We start from the raw sequence: 12,529 nt of genomic DNA on the forward strand, positions 1-12,529 counted from the left end.
ACAGCCGCCAGTGGAACAGTGGGTACCGGAAGCCAGCCGGGCTGGGTCATGGAGCTGGGGCTCGAGACAGCCTTTGAGAGCAGTCATGTCATGTGTCAGTAATCCACCCCATCTCTGTCTTCCACAAAAGGGCTGGACACTGAGTAGCTTGGCCCTGCTGTTCTCTTCTCCTTTAAAGGAATAGTTTAGTGAGTATACTTGAAATTATCCAGGTTTATTGTCAATACTTGTGAAAAAAAAGTGATAGTAATATCAATAGTAGTTATAGTCATACCTCCCATTGACTGAGCATCTGAGTCAGACAATGACACAAAGGCTGTATAGTCATTTTAATTCCATCCTTACATTTAATTCCATCCTTACAACGAGGCTCCAAGGTGAGTATCAGAGGGGGTCCCTTTTATGGATATCGGTGCTGAGGCCCAGCGGGGTTTAGATAACCTGCCTGATGTCAGCAGTGAGTGGAGGAAGGCTAGAAGGCACCCCTGCTCTTTTCAGTTCTGTCTCTTTCTGGGCCGCACAGGGCACAGAGGTGCAGAGGTTGGCAGTCTTGCTGGGGCCTGATGGTTCGGGCATGGAAAAGGCCCAGGTAAAAAGGAAGGAAAGAAGGGGAGAAGAGAAGGAAAGGAAGTAGGGATGAAGGGGGAGATGGAAAGACAGGGGAAGAAGGAAGGGAGGGAGGAAGGGCAGACGCGTGGTAGCACAGGCTACGCGTCAGGCAGCACCAAGACAGGGCTGAAGGACCAAATCTAGAGTTACAAAAGCCCCAGCAGAAAAGGGCCAGAGTGACTCAGCCCCCCGGAGTCACTCACTCCAGGATACAATCAGAGGTATGGCCCGTGTCTTTTTGGAATTTGGCTACAGTCTTTGAGGCCAAAACTCACTACCCCATAAAATGTTCCTGGGAGGGTCAGGTGAAGATAGGAGTATGCCTCTTCGATGGACCTTTTAGCTCCTCCCCTCTCTTGGGTTTTGATCTTGATTCTGGAAGCCCTACGGCCTGGGACACATGAAATGCAGAAGGGACAGCCAGCCCCTAGGATGGAACTAGGAGGGTGGGGGGTGGACAGGTCATAGCCATGATTCAGGGTCAAGGCTGGGAAAACCTATAACAGAGAAGCATGTAGTCTTGTCAAGAACAGAGGCCAAAGCTGGACACAGTCTTGAGAGGACTGCGGGGCAGAGGCTGCAGCCAGTGTTCCAAGTAAGCATGCAGGGGTCAGGGAGGCGTGATGCAGACACCAGCAGGTATAAGGGATGAGGAGCTCCATCTGAACAGCCAGGAGGAAACAGTCTGGGCCGGATCCCAGGCCCTGGGAGGGTGAGAGGATCCCCTCACAAATGACCCAGTGAGCCCGGGACCCCCTGGGCAAGAGGGACACTCTCTTCTAGGTGGGGCAGCCCTCCGCACTCAGAGTCCTGGGGCTATTCTCTGGGGCAGGATGAGAGCTGAGCTTGACCAGAGAAAGTGGGCTCCCAGGAGGTGTGACTGGTGCCCACGTCCCAGAAGCCAGGCTCATCGTCCACGGCAGCCTCCAGAATCCATGCCATCCACTTTCCAGAGCCTTTACTCCCCTGCCCCGGCCTTCAGTCATCCTGGGCCTGACATTTTCTTTCAGTTCAGAGAATAAAACTTTGTGTTTCTTGATCCTGAAAGTAACATCCGTGTATCAAGGAAACTACCCTGTGTGGAGGGTGATTTTATCCTACGATAAAGGCAGATTTTCGCCCTGTTTTCCTCTCTGGCCGTTTTATGGTGAGCATTTTCCCTGGTGCCCTTGCCCCACCCTTCCCCCCTCATCCCTGTACTTTTTGCCACCTCATCTTAAGTCTTACCTGCAGGTGCCTCTGGCTGGCATCTGTGTACTCAGATTAAGCAAGCCACGTTGTCACTGCTAAATGCTCAAGTCCTAGTCTTTTCATGGGAATTGCTTAAACAATTGGAAAAAGTTTGCATAACAGAAGCCAAAGAAACCCTCCCCTGGCAGTGCCAGTCATCAGCCAACGCTGACTCCTAGAAGGAGTCAATACAGAACTCTACCCCATATTCTCATTTGTTCTGTAGGTTTGAAACTAGAAAACCAAGCCTGTTAGAATTGGCCATAAAATAAGAGTAAATAGGCCCTTGCGTGACTTGGGCCTCAGGGAGTGAGTAAGAAAGCATGTGCTGAGTGAGTTCAACATGGTGGTTCAACATGGTCTTATTTTCCTTTCAGATTCTTGGCTGTGTCCCAGAGAGAGGAGGTAGGCAAATAAATGAGGTTTCGCTGTACCTCTAACATTCTTTATGTTACATGAGCTTTGTTTCTCGGAAACATTAAATTATTTCTGTCTCAAGGCTGTAACATTGGTACGGTGCAGTCATCTCAGCGCAGGAAGGGAAATGCTCCTACCTTCCAGGTTTTGCTCCTTTACCCAGACGGAGAACCACTGGTTTAGGGCAAACAGCGCTATACTAGACAAACCAGATTTTTAGATCCTTCTTTACCTTGAACTGTGGGACTAAGAAGGCTGGAAATAGAAGCAAATTCAGACCGTCAGAGCTGCGAGGCTCCTCAGGGGACCTACAGACCCACAGCCTGACTTCACCCCCAAGGAAACAGGGTGTGTCCAAGGTTACAAAAGAAGTTATTGGCTAACCCACAAATACCTCATCCATGCAAGACTTTATGAAGTGATTAACAACGACATCCTGTGTAGGAATGTGTACATTTACAACCCATCTTGTTTCGAAGGATTTGAGCCAGCTTACAAGAATGCCTACAATGCAAGGTAAACACACATTAAAAGTAAGAAAGAAAAATGAGGCACAGGGCAAGTAAGAGCAAAGATGGAAGCCAGGCTTGAGATGAACCCTGGAGAGATCTGTGTGCTTGATTCAGCAGAGCCCTAGAAGTGGAACCAAGATGCCCAACAGTCAAGAGTAGGGGGCGATATGCCAGCCCTGCGGGGCTCCACATTCTTATTCTCTGGGGCTTGCTACTTCCCTCTCAGTTTGCCCATCTGTCAAATGGACAAATCCTGCCTTATAGGATCTTCATGAAAATCAACTTAAATCTTGTACGTAAAAGAAAGCACTTAAAAAGTACAGTGTACAAAAGAGCTGACTGTTTTATCTTCTTGCTGTCTCCTGGTGGTGAATGAACGACTGTTCATTTCCATTGGCCGATGTTGACCCCAGGTGGAAATGGCTACAGTTGGTCACAGTAAATTCTATATACATTCTCAAGAACGTCAAGCACTGTCCAAACACGGGATGAGAAGCCTTGTAACATTTCCTGAACTCTAACTAAGCCTATTTCCACCATCATACCTTTTTTCCTTTCCTTGATTGGGAAAAATTAAGATATTAGAAGCAACAGGGACTGTAAAATTCTAATGTGAAGTTTGAGTACCCCCTAGAAAATTCCTGTTTCCTGGTGCAGACTGTTGCATAGTGGAGAGGAGAGAACGAGGTTGGGGAAGGGAAGTGTGGGCCCTTCAGGGGCATCCTCAGCCGCAGTTTTGCAGGCACAGTTTCGACCTGTCACCGGAAGGTTTTCCAGCCCTATGTGTTGGGGTGGATGGAATATGGCATTTTCTCAACACCAGCCAGAGCTTTACCTAAAAGTTAACTAGTGGTCAGGAGTGGGCATGCTGGGGTTCCAAGAGGTGGGAGGGGGCAAAGGAGCCACGGAGTTTGAGCAAGCAGAGCTCTGTCCCTTATGTGGCTCTTGTCTGAGATAATAACTGGGGGTACTCACTGAGAAGAGTTTTTCAATAAACAGGGGCATTCATAGCAAGAACTATGTAAATACTATAATAATAGAAATATTAAAAAAAAAAACATATAGACAGTATGTCTGGTTTGGGACTAAACACGAGAAGGTCACTACGAGCAAAGATATCCAGCATTCTCCTTGGAAAATCATTGGTCTCACAAGGTCATTGCTTCCAGAGTCCACTGACCTGTGGAGGACAAGTAAACAGTGGGATGAATCGGCCTCAGCTGACATGTGGCTACAGAAGAACCTGCATTCTGGTCTGTGTAGCCCTTCACATTTCTCATTATTTGAAGCATTAATGTAGGATTAATATCATCATCCCCATTTTATAGATGAGGAAGCAGAGAGCCGGATTGGTTGAAATTATATACTTGTTGGAATGGCAAGAATCTAGTTGTCCCAGGCAGAGAGGCAGCCTGGAATCCTCACTGAGAACAGGAGCTCTGGAGACAGACTCTGCATCCTGGTTCCAGCGTGGCTTGCTCTTTGACCTTAGGCGAGGTCTGGACTGCAAGGAGATCCAACCAGTCCATCCTAAAGGAGATCAGTCCTGAGTGTTCATCAGAAGGACTGATGTTGAAGCTGAAACTCCAGTACTTTGACCACCTGACATGAAGAGCTGACTCATTTGAAAAGACCCTGACGCTGGGAAAGATTGAAGGCAGGAGGAAAAGGGGACGACAGAGGATAAGATGGTTGGATGGCATCACCAACTCAATGGACATGAGTTTGGGTATACTCTGGGAGTTGGTGATGGACAGGGAGGCCTGGCATGCTGCGGTTCATGGGGTCACAAAGAGTCGGACATGACTGAGCGACAGAACTGAACTGAACTGAGCCTCTCTCTGCCTCAGTTTCTTCATCTGTAAAGCTGTTGGCTGGATTACCTAGGTCAACACGTGTAAAGTGCTCAGAACAGCCCCTGACACATGAGCTGCCACACGAACCTGTCAAACACATCAACTCCCAGCTCGGAGCCCACCTCTGCAGCCCCCAAACCAAAGCAGAGCCACGGCAGGACCCCAAAAGCGTGTGCTCCATCCTGCAGGAGAAATTCCGATGTCAGCAGAGAGGCGTCATGGGGCGGAAAGAGGGCCCAGAGTGGACGGGAGTGGGCAGCAGACACTTGGCAAGCCTCTCCAGCGCCCGGGGAACAGTCCTGCTTCTTCTCCCTTCGAGGACTTTGCCAAGGAGGAACTCACGGGCTCGATAAACCCGTGCCAAGCAGGAACGAGATGCTATCTGGGCCTGACAGGCTGACGAGTTCTGTGTGCACAGCTTCCCACCAGGGGCAAACACCAGCCCGACCGTGCACCGGCCCCACTCCCCTTCTTTGCTTTGGTGGATTTGTTTTGGTTGCTGCCAAGGGCACCCGTCAGAAATGACGGGGAGGTTTGCCTTTGGGGAGGGCTGGGAGAGTGTTAGGCAAACAAGTCCTGGCGAGCCGTCTCATAACTCTGGCCCTAACAGGCCACGGGTTGACCATGGGACTGCATGGTGCGTCCCAAAAGCCATGGGTCCATGCACCGAGGGGCAGGTCTGAACTGGGAGGCAGGTATCCCGCTTCCGGCCCGGGCTCTGCTGCTACGAGGCTCTGTGTCCTTGGCCAAGTACTTCCTCCTTCCAGGTCCTCACTGTTCTCATTTGTAAAACGAGGGTCTTGGGAGGCGGAAGGGGTGATGAGCGCAAAGGCCCTTTTCGGCCCTTCTATCTGTGAGTCTGCAGGAAGCGCCATAGCATTCCAAAGGGCTGCAGGTAGCTCTGCCTTCTTGTGGCTCCTGGGTCCTTTTCTGGAAGACCCTCGGTTGTTACTATTGACGTGGCAGCATGGAGGGGTGTCTGTGCATTCAACAGACATGGAGCGTGAGGGTCCCCACGTCCCTCACCCTGTCCTGGTGGGAAGAGAAGAGGATCGACGCCACTGGCAGAGGATGGCACGGAGAGTCAAGGGAAGACTGCCAGGCACAGCCTCCGCCAGCTCACCTGGCCCTCCGTGTGCTGTGTGTGGGGAGCACCAGCCCGGGAAGCCCGCGGCCTTGGCCACATCCCTTCCCCCTCACAGGAGGTCCCTTCATCTGAAAATACCCAGAGCAGAACTAGCGACCTTGCTCATCCTCTGTTCCTGCACTGTATTGGTTATTCCATGTCCATTACACACAAGCACTGGAGTGGGGTTGGGAGAAGGGCGAGATTCAAGGTCCCCTTTGCCCTCAAGGAGCTGACCCCACGTCCTCACCATCACTTAATGAATTGATTCATTTATTGAGTACCTACTATGTGCCAGAAGCATCTGGAAAGGGTAGGGGTCATGATCTATTCTTTTTTTTTCTTATCCAATTCCCCTTGTCCTAATATATGAAATATCTGCACATGTGGTGGTTAAGGGTACAAACCCTAGAGCCAGTCTGCCCAGGGGTGACTCCTGATGATGTTCCAATGACCAGGTTCAGTTTCCCTGACTGTAAGATGGGAAGAATGATAATTCCTACCTCCAAGGGTTCTTATGAGAATTCAAAAATTTAACACTTTCACAACATTTAGCATAGGGCCTGGCATGTTGATGGTCCCCAGTAACTGTCTATAAATAAAATATTTACCAAGATGAATAGAGCCAGCCTGCTATAAATTCATCATCAAGAGAAAGTCACACACATGCACTTTCCTTCCTATTCTAAATGATGTGGGCACTGTTAACTTAGTCATCAGGCTCTGTGTTCACAGACAGTGCACAGGCAAACTTCACCACAGCTAAGCTTAACTATTCTACGTTCCAAATCGGTAAGGTTCAAGTTCATGAGCTTCTACTATAACCAAAACTAGTCATCATTCATTTCATCCTATTTCCTCTCCAAATACTTAGTTGAAACTGAGACTAGTAATCTAGCTGACTTGAATTTCTCCAACTTTTTATCTTCCCGGCCCCACATGCCAGGGCAGGACTCACAGGCCACGCTCAGCAGGCAGGACCCCAGAGGTGGGAAGAGGCACAGATCCCACTGAGCTCAGGGCAGCCTAGAGCTGAGAACAGAGGCCTCCAGTCCCAAGGCTCAGGATCTGTGGGCTGTGGTCTCCTAACATAATGCCTGGCAGGGTCCCAGGATGACAAGAGCCCCTGCAGGAACAGACATGCTTCGGTCTTTTGCAACCTGTTCCAATATTGGCTGAGGGCAGTAAATGGAAAAGTCACAGGATAAATCTCACTTGGAGTTGCCAATTTGGTTCATGCTTAGACCCACTTCCAGACCCACAATTGCCTTGGGCACAATGACTGGGCTTGAAGTGACCAAAGCTGATGCCAGACTCCTAATGGTGGTCACCACTGGGACAACTACCCCAGAGAAACACCTCACTAGCACATTCAGGGAGAAGGAGCTGGAGCCCTGAGCCCACAGGCCTTTGGGGTGGTCTTCTCACTTCTTCCCAAAATGTGCTTCACCAGCTTCCTCACTGAGGGCTCACTCATTCAGCTCACCAGTACTTACTGCACATCAACTCTCTGCCACACAGGTGCTAAGCTAGGTCCCCAACATGAAGCCACCCTACAGCGAAAGCACACTGGGCTGAAGCTGGGAGATGAGGTCAGAGTTCCAGCTCCATCACTAAGGATACGTGTGACAGGTCACTTCCCTCTCTGGCTCTCAAGGGCCTCAATCCATAAAAACCCAGAACTGGGCTGAGAATGCCCTTGGTCCACTTCTGTTAAAGATCCTTTGTTATTTAATCTGTTAGGTAACATCTCTGCTTGGCAATTTGATCTCTGGTTCCTCTGCCTTTTCTAAATCCAGCTTGAATATCTGGAAGTTCACAGTTCACGTACTGTTGAAGCCTGGCTTGGAGAATTTTGAGCATTACTTTACTAGCGTGTGAGATGAGTGCAATTCTGCTGTAGTTTGAACATCTTTGGCATTGCCTTTCTTTGGGGTTGGAATGAAAAATGACCTTTTCCAGTCCTGTGGCCACTGCTGAGTTTTCCAAATTTGCTGGCATACTGAGTACAGCACTTTCACAGCATCATCTTTTAGGATTTGAAATAGCTCAACTGGAATTCCATCACCTCCACTAGCTTTGTTTATAGTGATGCTTCCTAAGGCCCACTTGACTTCACATTCCAGGATGTCTGACTCTAGATGAGTGATCACACCATCGTGATTATCTGGGTTGTGAAAATCTTTTTTGTATAGTTCTTCTGTGTATTCTAGCCACCTCTTAATATCTTTTGCTTCTGTTAGGTCCATACCATTTCTGTCCTTTATTGAGCCCATCTTTGCATAAAATGTTCCCTTGGTATCTCTAATTTTCTTAAAGAGATCTTTAGTCTTTCCCATTTTGTTGTTTGCCTCTATTTCTTTGCATTGATTACTGAGGAAGGCTTTCTTTTCTCTCCTTGCTATTCTTTGGAACTCTGCATTCAAATGAGTATATCTTTCCTTTTCTCCTTTGCCTTTCACTTCTTTTCTATTCACAGCTATTTGTAAGGCCTCCTCAGACAACCATTTTGCCTTTTTGCATTTCTTTTCTTTGGGGATGGTCTTGATCCCTGTCTCCTGTACAGTGTCATGAACCTCCCTCCATAGTTCTTCAGGCACTCTGTCTATCAGATCTAATCCCTTGAATCTGTTTTGTCACTTCCACTGTATAGTCATAAGGGATGCGAAGAACTGACTCACTTGAAAAGACCCTGTTACTGGGAAAGATTGAAGGCGTGAGGAGAGGGGGACAACCGAGGATGAGATGGTTGGATGGCATCACCAACTCAATGGACATGAGTTTGAGTAAACTCTGGGAATTGGCGATGGACAGGGAGGCCTGGAGTGCTGCAGTCCATGGGGTCGCAAAGAGTCGGACACAACTGAGGGACTGAACTGAACATCTCTGGTGTACAGACAGTGGCAATCTTGGTCAAAGAGCTCCAAGCTTGTAAAAAAATAAAACAGCTACAAGCCCAGCAACCCACAAAGTTCTCCATAGCCACAGGGAGGGTTCCAGGTTTGCTCCCTGTAAATAGAAGAACCAGTAGCCTTGGGGATGAATTTGAAGAACTGGCCACAGGGAAACGGTAGGGCAGAGCAGGGGAGGGACAAGGGGGACTGATGTGGCTCCCTTTCAGATGTGATCCGAGGGATCCCCGAAAGGGTTCCTGTGCTCCAAATATCCCCCTCCCCCAATCTGGTGTCCTGCCTTTGGAATTTCTCCATTTGCAAGTCACTATGTGGGAGTGGAGAGGTGGCATTCCATCGCAGGGATGTGTGCAACATGCAGACGCTAGAGAAGGATGAGGTTTTTCACCCTGCTGAGGCTGCCTGGGTCTTCTCTCCCTGCCAGCCGGGGCCTGGGCAGCCTGTAGGCACCGAGGCTCTGAGGCCAGAGAAAGAAGGGACCCTGAAGGGATCCTTAGGGGGTTGGGGGCGGGTGGGGTGCGGGGAAAGAGACAAAGAGGGCACGCACAGAACCTGAATTCTGCAGGAAGGGTCGGAGTGGGAGGGTTGAGGGCCAGAGTTCGCCGCCTCCCTGCGGGTAACCGATTCCTGGGAGGAGCCCACAGGGAGAGGGGAGGGAGAGGGAGGGCGAGTCAGGAGAAAGGGTGGGGCCACACAGGGTACGGATTCACAGAAAAATGCCCGAGTGTGGTGATGGAGGAGGGTGCAGGGCAGCACCCGGGTTCGCGGAGCCCACGCCCCTCGAGTTACCCGGCCGGTTCAGACTGGTTCGCCCACCTCTCCCTCCCCACCAGCCCCTCCGGTTTCATCCCTGAGAAATCAGAATCGGAGCGTGATGCAACCACAGCCGTCCCGCCCGGCCGCAAGCCCTCTGGACTCCGCGCCCGCCCCACCGACGCCCCCTCCCAGGTCCTGCCAGTGTCCCCGCCCCTCCCCGGCGCCCCGCCCCTCCGTCCCCTCTGCGATCCTGCACCCCCGTCTCCCCCCGTCCCCCACGTCCTCACCCTCCTCTGGGGCATCCTGGCTGGCTTGGCCCCTCCCCTCCACCGCATCCCTCCGGGTCTCTGCGCTGTCTTCCTCGTGCCCCTCTCCGCGCCCTCTTTCCCCCGGGCCCCTCCTCCGCATTCTCACCCTGCCCTAGCCCGACCTCATCACCCGCCCTCCTCTCCTGGAGGCCGCGGCGCCTCCCCTGACCGCGGGTAACGCTGGAGAGGCCGGCGCCTGCCCCCGGCGGGAACTGCCCTGACACGAGATGGGGGCGGGGGCGGCTGGGGGTTGAGGAGGGGGCCCGAGGGCCGCGAGGGTATAACGCGGAGCCGGACCCCCGCCCTCGTCGCCCCATCCCACTCCCACCCCAACCCCACTCGCCCGCCCACTCCCTTGCAAGGCTTGGTGCCAGAGCCCAGCGTAGGCCAGGCAGCCAGCCAGCCAGGCTCAGCTATCAGCGGGGTGGAGGGCAGTGCCAGCTGCAGGCTTCTCTGCCACCCCAGCAGCCGTGGGCCTCCCTCCAGCAGCACCTTCCACCTGAAACTGGAGCGGGCCGGAGGTGGGGGGTTGGGGGGAGCGGGGTTGGTTTGTCAAAGACAGAGGACCCCGCTGCACCTGGGCATCTTGCTACAAGGGGGAGCCTGGGGCTGATCCTGAGTCAGGGCTAGACTGAAGTCCAGCTCGTTTATTTTCTGGGTGACCTCAGGCAAGTCACCTCTCTGCCTCAGTTTTTGCATTTGTGAAGTGGAGATAATAATAATACCCACCACCTGGGTGTTGTGACTTTTGGTGCCTGGCACATAATAGTTGCCTGGAGAATCCCATGGACCGAGGAGCCTCTTGGGCTATAGTCCATGCTGTGGCCAAGAGTCCGACACGACTGAAGCGATTTAGCACACTTGCACACCCGCACACAAAGTAAAAGTGAAAGTCGCTCAGCCTTGTCTGACTCTTTGCCACCCCATGGACTATACAGTTTGTGGAATTCTCCAGGCCAGAATACTGCAGTGGGTAGCCTTTCCCTTCTCCAGGGGATCTTCTCAACCCAGGGATGGAACGCAGGTCTCTTGCACTGTGGGTAGATTCTTTACCAGCTGAGCTATCGGCGAAGCCCAAGAATACTGGAGTGGGTGGTATATCCATTTTCCAGTGGCTTTTCCTGACCCAGGAATCAAACTGGGATCTCCTGCATTCATAAATAATAATATCAGTATTAATTTCAAATAATAATTTGAATATTACTATTATCTCCCTGGGTGGGGGGTTGCCATTTACCAAAGGGAAATAGAGTAGAATCTGTCATTAAAGATCTATTAGGTGCCTGTTATGGGCAACGAAGGCCACTTGGTGTAGTGCAAGAGTTTTGGGAGTGAGATGTGGGTTTGAATCCCAGCCCTGTCATTTGGTAGCTGTGTGATCTTGAGAAAGTTACCTCTCCTTTCTGAACCATAGTCCCCCAACAGTAAAACAGTGCCAGTAATGCCCACTTTGCAGAATCAGTGCAGGACATGAATGAGGTAATGTCAGGAGAGTGTCTAGGGCAGTTCTGAGATCAAAACAGGTGCCTCTCAGTGAACGAGAGGCATGGAGAAGGTCAGGGGGATGGAAAGGACAGACTCAGTTTCTGCCATGTGGGACCTCTGGGGAGATAAGACTTACATGTGAAAAAAAATACTGCTAACTCAATGGGATCCAAGCTCAGAATCAATTCCAAGGTCAGGAAGAAGTGTTGTGGGAGAGGGGGCATGCCCTTAGCATCCATGAGAACAAATAAACTGCCAAGGGTGGAATCCCAGGCATGGGTGGGGGTGCTTCTGAACAGCTCCCCCTCCTCCGTCAGCTACTCCCCGCCCCGCCCCCCCACAGCGTTCTCCCACCAGGATCAAGGCAGCAGTCACAGGGCTTGAGGGGTATGCAGTTGCTCCAGGACGGGTGTCAGCATTTGCTTCACTAGGGGAGGCCCTTATAGGAGAAACAGGAATTTTAAGGGTAGTTGGAAAAGGAGGCCTGAGCACAATCTCCACCCTTTCAAATGGCTGTCAATGAGGCAGAACACCATTGCCACCCACAGCTATGGCTGTGAGACTGGAACCGGGTTCCCTCATCTGTAAAACAACAGGGTGGGCAGGATGCTTTCTAGGCCTCCCCAGCTGCAACCCTCCACCCTTCTTGAAAACCATACTTGCTCTGATCTGTAGGAATGTGGGGGAGAACCGCTCCTCCTTGGAGGTGCAGGGCTTAGCCCCATCAACCATTCCATGGGCGGGCTCGGAGCCCTCCTTAGTGGAGCAGGAATGAGGTGGGATTCCACCCTGGGACAGGCTCCCTGATACTGGAAGGTCAGCAATTTAATGGAATATGACTCGTGGAGCTAGAAGGAGCCTTGCGAGCAGGCATCCAGCCCTCTCACTTACAGATCAAGAAACAAAGCCCAGAGAAGTCAAGGGACTTATCCAAGGTTCATGTGTTTCTTTGGGGGCAGAGCTGAGGTTCAACCCACTGCAGCGTAGTATCTCCAATGAATTTATTAATAGTTCACAGCAACAACAACAAGAGATCCCAGTGAGCTGGTAACCAAGGTCAATCAAAACTTCTCTGAGTTTCTTTCATGAAAGCAAAATGGAAATGCTTTCGCTTCACGACCAGGTAAGAAAGTGTTTCCCAAAGTGAGGAAGTTGTCTAAAGGGCCCACACGGCCCCCATCAACACTGTCCAAGGCTGGAGGTGACCGGTGGGGCAGTGGGCAGGGGCTCCTGCCAGGTTGGGGCGGGGATTTGCTTTTGTGATCAGCACTGCAGGCTCCCTGAAGAGAGTCCAAGGACACTGGGCTTGAGGACTAAT

At 51.3% G+C, this 12,529-nt stretch overlaps 1 protein-coding gene across 8 annotated transcripts in view; it reads right to left on the reverse strand.

Annotated features, from left to right (window-relative positions):
• The window catches only part of ZBTB7C (zinc finger and BTB domain containing 7C), a 383,007-nt gene that overhangs the window by 121,023 nt on the left and 249,455 nt on the right, over positions 1–12,529 (reverse strand). The window contains exon 1 of one of the 8 annotated variants that reach the window (XM_070779016.1): positions 9,706–9,777. The exons of the other annotated variants lie outside the window; for them this stretch is intronic. The gene's annotated coding sequence lies outside the window, so the exon portion shown is untranslated. Of the gene's footprint in view, positions 1–9,705; positions 9,778–12,529 lie in introns of those variants that run through there. 8 annotated transcript variants of the gene reach the window in all.

Source organism: Bos indicus, chromosome 24 (assembly GCF_029378745.1).
Source record: "Bos indicus isolate NIAB-ARS_2022 breed Sahiwal x Tharparkar chromosome 24, NIAB-ARS_B.indTharparkar_mat_pri_1.0, whole genome shotgun sequence".
In the NCBI taxonomy this organism is placed as follows: domain Eukaryota; kingdom Metazoa; phylum Chordata; class Mammalia; order Artiodactyla; family Bovidae; genus Bos; species Bos indicus.